The sequence below is a fragment of the Arachis ipaensis genome, chromosome B10 (assembly GCF_059453495.1).
Source record: "Arachis ipaensis isolate K30076 ecotype BB chromosome B10, ASM5945349v1, whole genome shotgun sequence".
NCBI classification, from domain to species: Eukaryota; Viridiplantae; Streptophyta; class Magnoliopsida; order Fabales; family Fabaceae; genus Arachis; species Arachis ipaensis.
The window spans coordinates 125,477,706-125,495,389 of record NC_142435.1 but is presented as its reverse complement, the minus strand read 5'-3'; the positions used below and the strand labels follow the sequence as shown (position 1 = coordinate 125,495,389).

General features: G+C 37.3%; 1 non-coding gene across 1 annotated transcript; it reads right to left on the bottom strand.

The window, feature by feature from the left end:
- Positions 1-3,986: 3,986 nt before the first annotated feature.
- On the bottom strand, positions 3,987-4,090 carry LOC148581623 (small nucleolar RNA R71). Its single transcript, XR_015899247.1, has one exon. It is a non-coding gene; the product is annotated as a small nucleolar RNA R71 (small nucleolar RNA).
- Positions 4,091-17,684: the final 13,594 nt, after the last annotated feature.

The window sequence follows — 17,684 nt, the reverse complement described above, 5'->3', positions numbered from 1 at the left end:
TTGAGGGACCTGAGCAAAAATCTGATTAAGAGGCTGAGAAAGGACTGCAAATGCTGCTGGATTCTGACCTCCCTGCACTCAAACGCATTTTTCTGGAGCTACAAAGGTCCAATTGGCGCATTCTCAATTGGGCTGGAAAGCTAACATCTTGGTCTTTCCATCAATGTATAATAGTTTATACTTTGCCCGAGATTTGATGGCCCAAACTGGTGTTCAACGCCAGCTAGAGACCCTTTTCTAGCGTAAAACGCCGGAACTGGCACCAGAACTGGAGTTAAACGCCCAAACTGGCATCCAATCTGGTGTTTAACTCTAGAGAAGGCCTATGCACGTGTAAAGCTCAATGCTCAGCCCAAGCACACACCAAGTGGGTTCCAGAAGTGGATTTCTGCACTATCTGCACTTAGTTACTTATTTTCTGTAATCCTTAGTAACTGGTTTAGTATAAATAGCACTTTTTACTATTGTATTCGTATCATCATCTTATGCCATTTTTCACATTTGGAGGTTGGCCACACGGCCATGCCAAGACATTTTTCTCTTATGTATTTTCTACAGTGGAGTTTCTACACCTCATAGATTAAGGTGCGGAGCTCTGCTGTTCTTCATGAATTAATGAAAGTACTATTGTTTCTCTTTCAATTCACGCATGTCTCTTCTCCAAGATATATTCTCATTCTTAATTCAATTAAGTCAGAATGAAGGGGTGACCCGTGACAATCACATACTATCTTCATTACTCGCTTAGCCAAGATCCGTGTGCCTGACAACCACAAGCGGTCTACATGATGTTCAACATAGTCATTGGACGACAGCTGGAGTATAATCTCTTAGGCCTCTGGTTCATGACTTTGACTTACATCTCCTGACAATAGAGCAGTCAAACTCACAGAGATAAGAACCTTCGTGGTAAAGGCTAGAACACACGAGCTTCAAACTCACGAATGTTGGGCGCAGTGACAGTGTGCAAAAAGATAGAGAGATCCTATTCCAACACAAGTGAGAACCGAAAGATGATTAGCCGTGCGGTAGCTGTGCCTGGTATTCTTCATCCAAGACGAGAGATCCGACAGATGATTAGCCGTACAGAAGCCGTGCCTGGACCATTTTCACTGAGAGGACGGATGGTAGCCATTGACAACGGTGATCCACCAACATACTGCTTGCCATGGAAGAGAGCATGTATGATTGGATGAAGACAATAGGAAAGCAGAGGTTCAGAAGCAACAAAGCATCTCCAAACGCTTATCTGAAATTTCCACCAATGAATTACATAAGTATCTTCATTTTAATTTATGTTTTATTTATCTTTCAATTATCAAAACTCATAACCAATTGAATCCGTCTGACTAAGATTTACAGGATGACCATAGCTTGCTTCAAGTCGGCAATCTCCGTGGGATCGACCCTTACTCGTGTAAGGTTTTATTACTTGGACGACCCAGTGCACTTGCTGGTTAGTTGTACTGGAGTTGTGAAAAGTGTGATCACAATTCCGTGCACCAAGTTTTTGGCGCCGTTGCCGAGGATTGTTCGAGTTTGGACAACTGACGGTTCATCTTGTTGCTTAGATTAGGTAACCTTCTTTTTTGTTTCAACCTTTATTTTCTTTTCAAAAAGTTTTTAAAAATATTTCAAAAAAAAGTTTTCGAAAAAAAATGTTCTTCAAAAATTTTAAGAATGAATTCCACCTTAGAGCTCCATGATGATATGTTGAAGCTTGGCTGGCTATTAAGCCATGTCTAATCTTTTGGACTGAAGCTTCCACTTATCATTGTAGCTATTGGAGGAGCCTTTAGATTCTCATTTATAATTCTGTGCTACAGCTTGGCTGGCCATTTGGCCATGTCTAATTCTTTTAGACCGAAGCTTTAGACTAACATTACATGAATCCTGGAATTCTTATTAAAAATTTTGAATTTCTTTTTTTCTTTTTCCAAAATAATTTTGAAAAAAATACAAAAAGTTTAATAAAATCATAAAAACCAAAAAAAAAAATTGTGTTTCTTGTTTAAGTCTTGTGTCAAATTTTAAGTTTGGTGTCAACTGCATTTTTTTTTAATTTAATTTTTTCTAAAATTTTCAAAAATTCATGCATTATGTTCTTCATGATCTTCAAGTTGTTCTTCATGATTTTCTTTGTTTGATCTTTACATTTTCTTGTTTTGTGTCTTTTCTTATTTTTCATATGCATTTTCAAATTGTTAGTGTCCTTAGTGCAAAAGTTCTTAAGTTTGGTGTCCTGCATGTCTTTCTTTTCTTAAAAATTTTCAAAAATATATTCTTGATGTTCATCATGATCTTCAAAGTGTTCTTGGTGTTCATCTTGACATTCAAAGTGTTCTTGCATGCATTATTTGTTTTGATCTTAAAATTTTATGTTTTGTTTCGTTTTGTTGTTTTTCTCTCTCCTCATTAAAAATTCAAAAGTAAAAAAATATATATTTTCCTTATTCTTCTCATAATTTTCGAAATTTTGAGTTGACTTGGTCAATAATTTTTAAAATTTAGTTGTTTCTTGTTAGTCAAGTCAAAATTTCAATTTAAAAACTTTATCTTTTCAAAATCAATTCTTTTCATTTTTTTATGATTTTCGAATTTCATTTTAAAAATTTTTGAAAATCTTTTTCATTTTCCTTTTAATGTTTTCGAAAATTTTAAAACTAATTTTTCAAAATCTTTTTCTTAATTTTATTTCATATTTTCAAAAATCCTTGCTATCAATTAATGTTTTGATTCAAAAATTTTAAGTTTGTTACTTTCTTGTTAAGAAAGGTTCAATCTTTAAATTCTAGAATCATATCTTTTAGTTTCTTGTTAGTCAAGTCATCAACTTTAATTTTAAAAATCAAATCTTTTTAATTTCTTTTTCAATTCTTTTTCAAAATAAATTTCAATCATATCTTTTTAAAATTTTAATTTCAAAATTTTTTTCTAACCTTCTTATCTTTTCAAAATTTATTTTCAAATATTTTTTAACTAACTACTTGACTTGTTTGTTTTAATTTTAAAAAGTTTACTATTTCTTATCTTTTTCAAAACCACCTAACTACTTTTCCACTTCTAATTTTTGAAAATCACTAACCACTTTTTCAAAAATATTTTTAATTAACTAATTGTTTTAGTTTTTAATTTTCTTGTATTTCTTTTTCAAATTTTTGAAACTAACTTAATTAATTAAATAAAAATAAAAATATTTTTCTTTTCCCTCTTCTTAAAATTCGAATACTCTTTCTTTCATCTCTTTCTATTTATTTTATTTATTTACTAACATTTCTCTTCTACTCATCTAATCATTCGAACCCTCTCCCTCTCTCTGTGTTTGAATTCTTCTTATTCTCTCTACCTTATTCTTCTATTCTTCTTTTTCTTTGACACATAAAGGAATCTCTATACTGTGACACAGAGGGTTCCTCTTCTCTCTTTGTTCTCTTCTTTTTCATATGAGCAGGAACATGGATAAAGATATTCTTGTTGAAGTTGATCCTGAACCTGAAAGGACTCTGAAGAGGAAGTTAAGAGAAGCTAAAGCACAACACTCCGGAGAGGACCTTACAGCAAATTTTGAAAAAGAGGCAGACATGGCAGCCGAACCTGAGAACAATGGTGGAGATGCAATGAAGATGCTTGGTGACTTTACTGCACCAACTTCCAACTTCTATGGAAGAAGCATCTCAATTCCTGCAATTGGAGCAAACAACTTTGAGCTTAAGCCTCAATTAGTTTCTCTAATGCAGCAGAATTATAACTTTCATGGACTTCCATTGGAAGATCCTCATCAGTTCTTAGCTGAATTCTTGCAAATCTGTGACACTGTTAAGACCAATGGGGTTGATCCCGAGGTCTACAAACTTATGCTTTTCCCCTTTGCGGTAAGAGACAGAGCTAGAATATGGTTGGACTCACAACCTAGAGAAAGCCTGAACTCTTGGGAAAAGTTGGTCAATGCTTTCTTGGCTAAATTTTTTCCACCTCAAAAGATGAGCAAGCTTAGAGTGAAAGTTCAAACCTTTAGACAGAAGGAAGGTGAGTCCCTCTATGAAGCTTGGGAAAGATACAAGCAATTGATCAGAAGGTGTCCTTCTGACATACTTTCAGAATGGAGCATCTTAGGTATATTCTATGATGGTCTGTCTGAATTATCCAAGATGTCATTGGACCACTCTGCTGGTAGATCTCTTCATCTGAAGAAAACACCTGCAGAAGCCCAGGAACTCATTGAAATGGTTGTAAATAACCAGTTCATGTATACTTCTGAAAGAAACCCTGTGAATAATGGGATGACTCAGAAGAAATGAGTTCTTGAGATTGATACTCTGAATGCCATATTGGCTCAGAATAAAATATTGACTCAGCAAGTCAATATGATTTCTCAGAATCTGACTGGAATGCAAGCTGCATCCGGCAGTACTAAAGAAGCTTCCTCTGAAGGAGAAGCTTATGACCCTGAGAATCCTGCAATGGAAGAGGTGAATTATATGGGAGAATCCCATGGAAATACCTATAATCCTTCATGGAAAAATCATCCAAATTTCTCATGGAAGGATCAACAGAAGCCTCAACAAGGCTTCAATAATAATAATGGTGAGAGAAATAGGTTTGGCAATAGCAAGCCTTTTCCATCATCTTCTCAGCAACAGACAGAGAATTCTAAGCAGAGCCTCTCTGACTTAGCAACCATAGTCTGTGATCTATCTAAGACCACTCTCAGTTTTATGACTGAAACAAGGTCCTCCATAAAAAATTTGGAGGCACAAGTTGGTCAGCTGAGTAAAAGAGTTACTAAAATCCCTCATAGTACTCTCCCAAGCAATACAGAAGAGAATCCAAAGAGAGAGTGCAAGGCCATCAATATATCCAAAGTGACCGAACCTATAGAGGAGGAAGAGGCAGTGATTTACAGTGAGGAAGACCTCAATGGACGTCCACTGACCACTAAGGAGTTCCCTAATGAGGAACCAAAGAAATCTGAGGCTCATACAGAGACGATAGAGATTCCACTGAACTTACTGTTGCCATTCATGAGCTCTGATGAGTATTCTTCCTCTGAAGAGGATGAAGATATTGTTGAAGAGCAAGTTGCTCGGTATCTAGGAGCAATAATGAAGCTAAATGCCAAGTTATTTGGTAATGAGACTTGAGAGGATGAATCTCCATTGCTCATCAATGAACTGAATGCATTGGTTCAACAGAAATTACCTTAGAAGAAACCGGATCCCGGAAGGTTCTTAATACCTTGTACCATAGGCACCATGACCTTTTAGAAGGCTCTGTGTGACTTGGGGTCAGGTATAAACCTCATGCCACTCTCTGTAATTAATGGAGAAACTATGAATCTTTGAGGTACAAGCTGCAAGAATCTCACTAGAGATGGCAGATAAATCAATGAAACAGGCTTATGGACTTGTAGAGGATATCTTAGTGAAGGTTGAAGGCCTTTACATCCCTGCTGACTTTATAATCCTAGACACTGGGAAGGATGAGGATGAATCCATCATCCTTAGAAGACCCTTCCTAGCCACAGCAAGGACTGTGATTGATGTGGACAGAGGAGAGTTAGTCCTTCAATTGAATGAGGACTACCTTGTGTTTAAAGCTCAAGGATCTTCTTCTGTAAACATGGAGAAGAAGCATAAAAAGCTTCATCCAATTCTCTCCATACATAGTCAAGCAGAGCCCCCACATTCAAACTCTAAGTTTGGTGTTGAGTGGCCACAATCATGCTCTAAGTATCTATGAAGCTCTGTAAGAGCTTACTGTCAAGCTATTGACATTAAAGAAGCGCTTATTGGGAGGCAACCCAATCTTATTTATCTATGTTAATTACTTTTTCATTTCATTTTCCACTGTTAGTTTATGTTTTCGTTAGGTTGATGATCATGTGGAGTCACAAAAACAGCTGCAGAATTAAAGTGGAATCAAAAATAGCATCAAAAATAGAACACCCTGGAGGACAGGCTTACTGGCATTTAAACGCCAGTAAGGATAGCAGAATGGGCGTTTAACGCCCAGTCTGGCAGCATTCTGGGCGTTAAACACCAGAATTGGCAAACAGACTGGTGTTTAACGCCAGAAAAGGGTGTCTGGCTGGCGTTAAATGCCAAAAAGGGGCATTAGCCTGGCGTTTAACGCCAAGAAAGGCAGTAGATTGGCGTTTAAACGGCAGAAAGGACTGTCCAGGGGCGTTTAAATGCCAGAAAGGTGCAGGGACCAGAATTCCTTGACACCTCAGGATCTATGGACCCTACAGGATCTCCACCTACCCCAACTCACTCTCTCTCCTTTTCACACCTTTCCATAACACTCTTTCCCAAATACCCTTGACCAATCACATCAATACCTATTCCCCAAACACCATTCACCTATCAAGTCCTACCCTCTTCCCCATAATCTTTTCACTACTCACATCCATCCACTATTCCCCAAAAACCCATCATAAAACCCTACCTACCTCACCATTCAAATTTAAAACATTTTCCTCCCAAACCCAACCCCTTCTTACACGAATTCCCTCTCTCTCTTACCCTATAAATACCCCTCCTTACCACCTTCAATTTCACACATCATAAATACTTAAACCCCCCCTTGGCCGAATTCAAAACACCCCTCTATCTCCTCTATTTCTTCTTCTTCTCCTCCTTTCTTTCTTCTTTTACTCGAGGACGAGCAAACCTTTTAAGTTTGGTGTGAGAAAAAGCTCTGCTTTTATTTTTCCATAACCATTAATGGCACCTAAGGCCGGAGAAACCTCTAGAAAGAGGAAAGGGAAGGCAGTTGCTTCCACCTCCGAGTCATGAGAGATGGAGAGATTCATCTCAAAGGTCCATCAAGACCACTTCTATGAAGTTGTGGCCAAGAAAAGGGTGATCCCCGAGGTCCTCTTCATGCTCAAAAAGAGTGAATATCCGGAGATACGACGTGAGGTTCGGAGAAGAGGTTGGGAAGCTCTCACCAACCCCGTCCAACAAGTCAGAATCTAATCTTAATGGTTCAAGAGTTCTATGCTAATGTATGGATCACTAAGAACCATAATCAAAGTATGAACCCGGACCCAAAGAATTGGCTCACAATGGTTTGAGGAAAATACTTGGATTTCAGTCCATAAACCGTGAGGTTGGCATTCAACTTGCCAATGATGTAAGGAGATCTTCATCCTTTCACTAGAAGGGTCAACTTTGATCAAAGGTTGGACCAAGTCCTCACAGACATTTGTGTGCAAAGAGCACAATGGAAGAGAGACTCAAAAGGCAAGCCGGTTCAATTGAGAAGGCCTGACCTCAAACCCGTGGCTAGAGGATGGTTGGAGTTCATCTAACGCTCTATCATTTCTACTAGCAACTGGTCCGAAGTAACTGTGGATCGGGTGATAAACCACTATTTTATGGTTTATATTGTGTTTAATTGTGTGGTTTTATCATGATCCTTACCCACTTATTCATTAATTTAGCATGCATTTATATTTCCTTCCTGAAATTATTACATGATTGAAAACTGCTTCCTAGAGACTTTTAATTATGCATTTTAATTCTCCTTTATTCCATTCGAAGCCGTGATCTATGTGTTAAGCGTTTCAGGCTTTATAGGGCATGAATGAGTTGGAGACTGGAAAGGAAGCTAGCAAAAATGGAAGGAACACAAGAAATTGAGGAGATAACCAGCGAGAAGTGACGCGGCCGCATGGCTCATGCGACCGCGCGAAAGAGGAGAAATCGCAGTGACGCGGCAGCATGGCTCACGCGACCGCGCGGACTGGAAAAGCACGAGCGACGCGGAGGCGTGGACGACGCGAATGCGTGGCGAGAAAAAGCGCGAATGACGCGTCCGCATGGATGACGCGATCGCATGACATGTGCGATCTGCATAATCTGCAGGATTCGCTGGGGGCGATTTTGGACCCTATTTTAACCCAGTTTTCTGCCCAGAACAGCAGACTAGAGCCAGAGAACATGCAGAAACCAAAGAGAACATTCATTCTACACAAGTTTTAATTTTTAGATCTAGTTTTTACTCCTCCTCTAGGTTTTCTCTCGAGACATTCATAGTTCTTAGGATTTAATTTGCGATTGCTCTTTGCATTGGAACACTGAGAAGAGTTATTACCTCATCAAGACTTCGTCATTCTAGTTCGTTTTCTTTACTTGGTTTACTCTTCCATGTTCTCTGCTTTGTTTAATTTTACCATTGGAATATTCTTAGGATTATTTAATACAAGGATCACTTTTATTTTTAATTGACTATTTTAATTTTTAATTACAATGTCTTTCTTTAATTCCTTTTCATATGCTATGAATTTTACCTTTACAATGAGTGAGTAGTTCCCTAACTTGATGGGGAGTTGATTGAAAGGAACCCTTGAGTTGGAAGGTTCAAGAGAAAGATTGTAATTGGGTTATTGTTGGTTTGCTCTCTAATTCCTGACACCAATCCTCCCCAGAGTGGATTGGGACTTGTGGATAGAACAGCATTCCAACTTGTTTTACCTTCCCTTACTTAGTAAAGGATAACTAAACGAAATAACTCTCAATTGTCAATTAATCTTAAGAGTATTCCATCAAGAATAGGGCTTCCATGTAATCAACTCCCAGTCAAGGCTTTTATTTACATTATTCAATTTTATCAATTTAATTTCCTGTTTACTCAACTCAAACTTTTTCGAAAACATCTGATTAATAAAATAGCTCCCTTTCCTGCAACTCGTTGGGAGACGACCTGGGATTCATACTCCCAGTATTTTAAATTTCAATTTTCTGTGACACCTTTCTAAATTGAGCGGTGGATTTCTGGCGAGTTAAGAACTATACTTGCAACGTATATATTCTAATAATTTTTAATTCACCAATTTCTGCCCGCATCATCGGGCTATCATGATCCATAGTATCATGATTGGAGAGAAAGTGGAAGTTCATGAGATCATACCTCTAGAACTATACAAGGTGGCTGACAAGCCCTCCACTTTGGCAAGGTTAGCCTTTCCTCATCTCATCTGTCACCTATGCAATTCAGTCAGAATTGTCATAGAGGAAGACATCATCATTGAAGAGGACAAGCCCATCACTAAAAAGAGGATGGAGCAAACAAGAGAGCCCGCTCATGGACCTCAACAAGAGCATGAGGAAATTCCTCATCAAAAAATCCCTGAGACCCCTCAAGGGATACACTTTCCTCCACAAAGCTATTGGGAGCAACTCAACACCTCTTTAGGAGATTTGAGTTCCAACATGGAGCAACTAAGGATGGAGCACCAAGAGCACTCCATTATCCTCCATGAAATCAGAGAGGACCAAAGAGCCATAAGGGAAGAGAAACAAAGGCAAGGAAGAGATATTGAGGAGCTCAAGCACTCCATAGGATCTTCAAGAGGAAGAACTAGCCACCGTCACTAAGGTGGACCCGTTCTTTAATTTTCTTGTTCTTATTTTTCTGTTTTTCGTTTCTATGCTTTATGTTTTGTCTATATTTGTGTCTTTATTACATGATCATTAGTGTCTAGTATCTATGTCTTAAAGCTATGAATGATTCCATAAATCGATCACCTCTCTTAAATGAAAAAAATGCATTTAGCCAAAGAACAAAAAGTATATGAATTTTGAATTTTATCTTGAAATTAGTTTAATTATTTTGATGTGGTGGCAATACTTTCTGTTTTCTGAATGTATGCATAAACAGTGCATGTTTGAAGTTGGAATTAAGAAAAGTTGGCTCTTGAAAGAATAATGAAAAAAGAGACATGTTATCGGTAATCTGAAAAATCATAAAATTGATTCTTGAAGCAAGAAAAAGCAGTGAAAAACAAAAGCTTGCAAAAAAAAAAAAGCAAGCAGAAAAAGCCAATAGCTCTTTAAACAAAAAGGCAAGAGAAAAAAGTCAATAACCCTTTAAATTAAAAGGCAGGGGTAAAATGGATCCAAGGCTTTGAGCATTAATGTATAGGAGGGTCCAAAGGAATAAAATCCTAGTCTAAGCGGCTAAATCAAGCTGTCCCTAACCATGTGCTTGTGTCATGAAGGTCCAAGTGAAAAGCTTGGGACTGAGTGGTAAAATTCGTGATCCAAAGCAAAAGAGTGTACTTAAGAACTCTGGGCACCTCTAACTAGGGACTCTAGCAAAGCTGAGTCACAATCTGAAAAGGTTCACCCAGTCATGTGTCCGTGGCATTTATGTATCCGGTGGTAATACTGGAAAACAAAATGCTAAGGGTCACGGCCAAAACTCATAAAGTAGTTGTGTTCAAGAATAAAAAAGAACTTAACTAGGAAAATAAATAACATTATCTATATTTCTGAGTTCCTAAAGAGGCCAACAATTCTGAACTCCAATGGATAGAGAGATGCCAAAACTATTCAGAGGCAAAAAGCTACTAGTCCCGCTCATCGAATTAAAACTAATCTTCATTGATATTTTTGAAATTTATTGTATTTTCTCTTCTTTTTATCTTATTTTTTTTTTGGTTGCTTGGGGATAAGCAACCATTTAAGTTTGGTGTTGTGATGAGCGGATAATTTATACGCTTTTTGGCATTGTTTTTAGGTAGTTTTTAGTATGTTTTAGTTACTTTTATTATATTTTTATTAGTTTTTATGCAAAAATCACATTTCTGGACTTTACTATGAGTTTGTGTATTTTTTTTGTAATTTCAGGTATTTTCTGGCTGAAATTGAGGGACCTGAGCAAAAATCTGATTCAGAGGCTGAGAAAGGACTGCAGATGCTGGTGGATTCTGACCTCCCTGCACTCAAACGTGTTTTTCTGGAGCTACAGAAGTCCAATTGGCGCTTTCTCAATTGGGCTAGAAAGCTAACATCTTGGGCTTTCTATCAATGTATAATAGTTTATACTTTGCCCGAGATTTGATGGCCCAAACTGGCGTTCAACGCTAGCCAGAGACCCTTTTCTGGCGTAAAACGCCGGAACTGGCACCAAAACTGGAGTTAAACGCCCAAACTGGCATCCAAGCTGGCGTTTAACTCTAGAAAAGACCTATGCATGTGTAAAGCTCAATGCTCAGCCCAAGCACACACCAAGTGGGCCCCAGAAGTGGATTTCTGCACTATCTGCACTTAGTTACTTATTTTCTGTAATCCTTAGTAACTAGTTTAGTATAAATAGCACTTTTTACTATTGTATTTGTATCATCATCTTATGCCATTTTTCACATTTGAAGGCTAGCCACACGGCCATTCCAAGACATTTTTCTCTTATGTATTTTCTACGGTGGAGTTTCTACACCTCATAGATTAAGGTGCGGAGCTCTGCTGTTCTTCATGAATTAATGAAAGTACTATTGTTTCTCTTTCAATTCATGCATGTCTCTTCTCCAAGATATACTCTCGTTCTTAATTCAGTTAAGTCAGAATGAAGGGGTGACCCATGACAATCATCCACTATCTTCATTACTTGCTTAGCCAAGATCCGCGTGCCTGACAACCATAAGCGGTCTACATGATGTTCAACGTAGTCATCAGATGACAGTTGGAGTATAATCTCTTAGGCCTCTAGTTCGTGACTTTGACTTGCATCTCCTGACAACAGAGCAGTCGAACTCACAGAGATTAGAACCTTTGTGGTAAAGGCTAGAACAAACAAGCTTCAAACTCACGAATGTTGGGCACAGTGACAGTGTGCAAAAAGATAGAGAGATCCTATGCCGACACAAGTGAGAACCGAAAGATGATTAGCCGTGCGGTAGCTGTGCCTGGTATTCTTCATCCGAGACGAGAGATCCGACAGATGATTAGCCGTACAGAAGCCGTGCCTGGACCATTTTCACTGAGAGGACAGATGGTAGCCATTGACAACGGTGATCCACCAACATACAGCTTGCCATGGAAGGGAGCACGCATGATTGGATGAAGACAATAGGAAAGCAGAGGTTCAGAAACAACGAAGCATCTCCAAACGCTTATCTGAGATTTCCACCAATGAATTACATAAGTATCTTTATTTTAATTTACGTTTTATTTATCTTTCAATTATCAAAACTCATAACCAATTGAATCCGTCTGACTAAGATTTACAGGATGACCATAGCTTGCTTCAAGCCGGCAATCTCCGTGGGATCGACCCTTACTCGCGTAAGGTTTTATTACTTGGACGACCCAGTGCACTTGCTGGTTAGTTGTACCAGAGTTGTGAAAAGTGTGATCACAATTTCGTGCACCACCTACTTAGGTATATACTGGTCACAGTTGTAAGTGTCACTTTGAGGGGAGATACCACTCATATCATAGGGAACATCTAAAGGAGCACTATGAATTTAGCAATTGAGCTCTGCACACTACTCAATTATTGATTGATAAGACTCATCTGTTGAAATAGAAATTTATTCTGAGCAAGAATTGCGTCTACAGTATTCACTTCCATAACTCCTTTCCTTACTGAAGTCCTCTCAGATGAGTATAAGTACTGGTTATTAGAAACTATCTCAATGAGTTCATTGGCCTCCTCAGGTGTCTTCTTCATATACAAAGAGCCACCTGTAGAATTATCCAGAGACATCTTGGCTATATCAGAAAGTCCTTCGTAGAAAATATGTACCCTGATCCACTCTGAGAACATGTCAGGAGGACACTTCATGAGCATCAGTTTGTACCTCTCCCATGCATCATAGAGGGATTCATTTTCCCACTACCTAAAGGTTTGAACATCTGTCCTCAGCTTAATCAGTCTCTGAGGGGGAAGAACTTGTTCAGGAACTTGTTGACCACTTTATCCCATGTGTTCAAGCTCTCCTTGGGTTGAGAATCAAGCCATTCCCTTGCTGTTTCCCTCATAGTAAATGGGAAGAGCATACCTTATAAACCTCAGGATCTACTCCATTGGTCTTTACAGTATCACAGATCCGTAAGAAGTTAGAGATGAAAAAATTAGGATCTTCCTGTAGGAGTCCATGAAACTGGCAAGTTTGTTGTACTAGAATGATCATCTGTGGGTTGAGCTCAAAATCATTTGCTCCAATGGGAGGTACACTAATACTCCTTCCATAGAACTCAGATGTAGGGGTTGTGTAAGAGCCCAGGATTCTTTTAAGTTGTGCATTCCCATTTGGATCCATAGTGAACTCTCCCTGTTCCTGCACACATAAACAAAAAACAAAGAAAAATTGGAATCTCTATGTCAGAATGTAGAGAGTTTCCAGTGAGGTATCCTGTGAAAAAGAAATAAAATAAAACAAAGCAAGCAATTGAACTTAAAAATTTCGAAAACACTAAAGAGAGAAATAGACCAAGAATTTTGAAACCCAATAAGAAAAGGCAACTAGAAATTTTCGAAAATTAAAGAATGAAGAGTACTACTATTTTCAAAAAATTAAAAAAAAAATTGCCAAAGGGACACCAAACTTAAAATAAAAAATTAAGGGAAAACAAACAAAACACAATTCAAAAATTAAAAGAAAAAATAAGTAAACAAAACTAAGAAAAACAACTAATCTAAGCAACTAGACAACTAGTAGTTGTCAATCACAAACAATCCCCGGCAACGGCACCAAAAACTTGGTGCGTGAATTGCGAACTCGCACAACTTAACCAGCAAGTGCACCGGGTCATCCAAGTAATACCTTAGGTGAGTGAGGGTTGATCCCACGAGGATTGCAGCTTAGTTAGGTAGACAGAAAAGGTTGTTTGATGATGTAATTCGCATAAAGCAGTAAATAAGAGAATAAAGAAAGCAATTAAAAGGTTTGGTGTAAAACAGTGAGAGAAAATAGTTAAGGTTTCGGACATAATTACTTTTCCGGATTAAAATTTCTTACGAACTATTTTAACAATGCATGATTCATTTCATGGAAAACTGTAAATGACTAAACCCTAATCTCTTAGTGATTTAGCCTTCTCTAACCTTCATTTACCGCCACTCTCATGGTCACTTAATTCCGATTAGAGGGTTAAGTGCAAAACTAGTTTATGGCCACAAAAACTCTAATTACCCAAAGCTAACAGGATTATATGTGACGAACGGCTTTTCTATCGGTAAAGAATTTTACAGAAAAAGTCTCATTGTAAATATAGTTTCTAAACCAACAGAGAATCCTTTCGTACAAAAGTTTTGGTTGTCACTAAAGCAAATCCAATAAAATTTATAACCGAAGTATTTAAACCTCGGGTCGTCTCTCAAGGAATTGCAGGGAAGTATGATTTATTATTGGTTATGGAAAAGTATCTTTTTGGGTTTTTGAAATAGGGAACAAGGAAATAAATTGGCAAGAAAGTAAATTAATAATCATGAAAACCCTTGAAAGGTATGAGAACTAGAAATCCTATCCTAGTTATCCTTATCAATTGTGATGAGAATTATTTATTGCTCCCACTTAGTTAACCCTTACTAAACAAAGGAAAGTCAAGTGGACTAATCAATGGGATTCCTCAAGTCCTAGTCAACTCCTATGGAAAGACTAGCTTTAGAGGGATCTAAATCAATCAGCAAATTCCAATTTTCAATCAACAAAGGAGTTTGATAACTCAAGTATCACCAATTACTCAACCAAAGCTAAGAATGTAAAAAGCTAGATTAAAATCATAAATCTGAAATACCTCAAATTGCATTAAATATAAAATCAAATCTAACATTGGAAGATTCATAAACCAAATTGGGAGAATAAGTAATTAACAAGTGAAATAGATAAACCAAAGTACTAGAATAAATAAAGGTAGAAGAGAAATTAAATTAAAGGAACATTGAATCTGAAATTGAGAAGAAGTAATCCTAAAACTAAGAGAAATCCTAAATCCTAGAACCTAGAGAGAAGAGAGAGCCTCTCTCTCTAGAAACTACATCTAAAACCTAAAATTGTGAATTATGAGAAGTTGTGCCAATGAATGAATGGATTTTCCCACTTTATATCCTCTAATCTGTGTTTTTTGGATCAAAAACTGGGTCAGAAATAGCCCAGAAATCGCTGGGGGCGAATTCAGAAATGTACAGGTCGCTGGATTTGCGCAGATCCATGTGTGCGCATGGATTCATGCATGCGCATCACTTATCTTCAGGGAAACTATGATAAATTATATATTATTTCGAAGCCTCGGATGTTAGCTTTCCAACGCAACTGGAACTGCTTCATTTGGACCTCTGTAGCTCAAGTTATGGTCAGTTAAGTACGAAGAGGTCAGGGCTGACAACTTTGCAGTTCCTTCAATTTCTTTTATTCCTTCCACTTTTGCATGCTTCCTTTCCTTCCTCTAAGCCATTCCTGCCCTGTAATCTCTGAAAACACTTAACACACATATCACGGTATCGAATGGTAATAAGAGGGGATTAAAATTAGCTAAATTAAAGCCCAGGAAACATGTTTTCAATTATAGCACAAGATTAGGAAAAAAAATGTAAAACCATGCAATTAGTATGAATAAGTGTGCAAAGTCTTGATAAAAACCACTCAATTGAGTACAAGATAAACCATACAATAGTGGTTTATCAATCTCTCCAAACTTAAACATTAGTATGTCCTCATGCTAAGCTCAAGAGAAGCTATAAAGGAGTGAAGAGGAATGGTAGAATGTATGAAATGCAACCTATCTATATGAATACAACTACATGCTAAGATGTTTCTACCTACTTGGTTAAAAGTAAATAAGCTCTTCAAGACAAACATAAATCAGATTTTACTAATTCAAATTATACAATAAAAGACAAGTAAACTTGTAAGAAGATAGCTCATGAAAGCAGGGAACATAGAATCAAGCATTGAACCCTCACTTGTAGTGTATATGCACTCTAATCTCTCAAGTGTCTAAGGTGAATCACTCTACTCTTCTCTAACATGCTTTCTAAACTTTATTCTTCATCTAACCAATCAACAAATATTTAGTATACCAATACAAACATCATGAGGTCTTTTCAAGGTTGTAATGGGGCTAAGGTAAAGGTAAGGGTACATGTATGGCCAAGTGAGCTAAAATATGAATCTTTGATTAACCTAAGTTCTCACCTAACACACACACACACTCTATGTAACTCTAAAATTGTGCCTAGCTGCCCAAAATTCCCACTTTTGGATCACATACTCATGTATCAACTTTTCTTTAGTTTTACCACATATGCATTGATCTTTTATTGAACTTAGCATTGGGGTAATTTTATCCCCTTATTTATTTATTTAATTTATATATATATATATATATTATTTTTCCTTTTTTTTTGTATTTATTTTTTTCTATTGATTAAAAATATAAAAGTAAACATAACATATCAATGCACATGGATTTTTAATTTTTTTCTGGTCTCACATGAGTCCAAATTCCTAATATTTTGTCAATGAAACACTATACACTTTCATCAACCCAAGTTCCCACAGTTTCCCACACTTAATTGATACACAATCTCTAACTTAAGCTAACCAAAGATTCAATTTGGGGTAATTAATTTATTTTTCCACTTAAGGCTAGTGATGTGGTAAAATATAGAACAAATGGGGATTAAAAGGCTCAAAGTGACTAACAAAGGTAATTGAAAGGGTAGGCTATTCGGGATAAGTGAGCTAATAACAAATGATGGCCTCAATCATATGCAAGCATGTAAATACACTAAACAATGGACATATAGAATGGAACAAAATATAGATTGCAGTCATAGAGAAGAAAACACACAAGAATAAAATATTATGGTTAAATAATGTAACCATGTAATTAAGCTCAAAATCTCACAGGTTGTGTGTTCTTAGCTATAAACTATGTTCCAGATTACAATCTTCAAACAAATTTAACACAAAATTTTAATTTGAATTAGTGAAATTTTTTCTTTTCAAAAATAGGGTCTTAAAAAGAAACTTATTATTTTTCAACCAAGTAGAACATACATGCAAACACTTATTACTATGCAATCTATCATATCCTAACAAAAGAAAAATAACCTATTGGTGTTGAGAAAAACAATTACCTCCAGAAGTCAGGTACTGACCGACCTCCCCACACTTAAAGCTTGGCACCATCCTCGGTACCATCAGTCAGGAACAAAGTGGGGTTGGTAACAGCATCTCCACAGTCGGGGTCGTCATGGCTCCCGGTGCTGGTAGGTAAGGTGGAGTTCGGAGTGTCTGGTTCTTCTTCAGGTGGGTGGTTGCCAACAATCAGGTCCTTGAGGTATGTAAATCGGTGCTTGTTACGGCGCTCCATTTGCTTTGCCTGCCGGTCAAGCCGGTCCAACCTCTGAAGTATCTGAAGGAGCAGCTGATTTGTTGAAGATGCTTGTGCTTTTCATTCTCCTCTTTGCCGGTGACTTGTTAGAGGCTCTCTCTGCACCCTTCCTGGTGGCCATCCTGAAAAGGGAGAAGAGAAAGGGACATGAATTCAAAGGGATAGAGCAAGGAAGAGGGCAGTACGAGTGATAATCATGCCAAGGTAAAGAAGAATGTCGTTAACACATGGTCGCGACTCCATGTGATTAGGACATCAATGAAAATATAGCATGATATATTGAGGCAATTAAATGCAAGATGTTTATTTGGCATGCTGGCAAAGGCATGAGTAGCGTAGATCAAGCATTAAAAGCCAAAATGTATTATCACCCGTAACAAACTAACAATAACGTTTGTATTGACAATTATATTTAATTAATAAAATATTGGAACAGTTTTGTGAAAAACAGGCATTAGAGTAAAGGAATAGAACAATTAAGAATTCACAATGCCATATGGGCTTTTCACAAACACTTGGTATGCATGTAAAATACGTTAGGAAAAGCAAGAATTC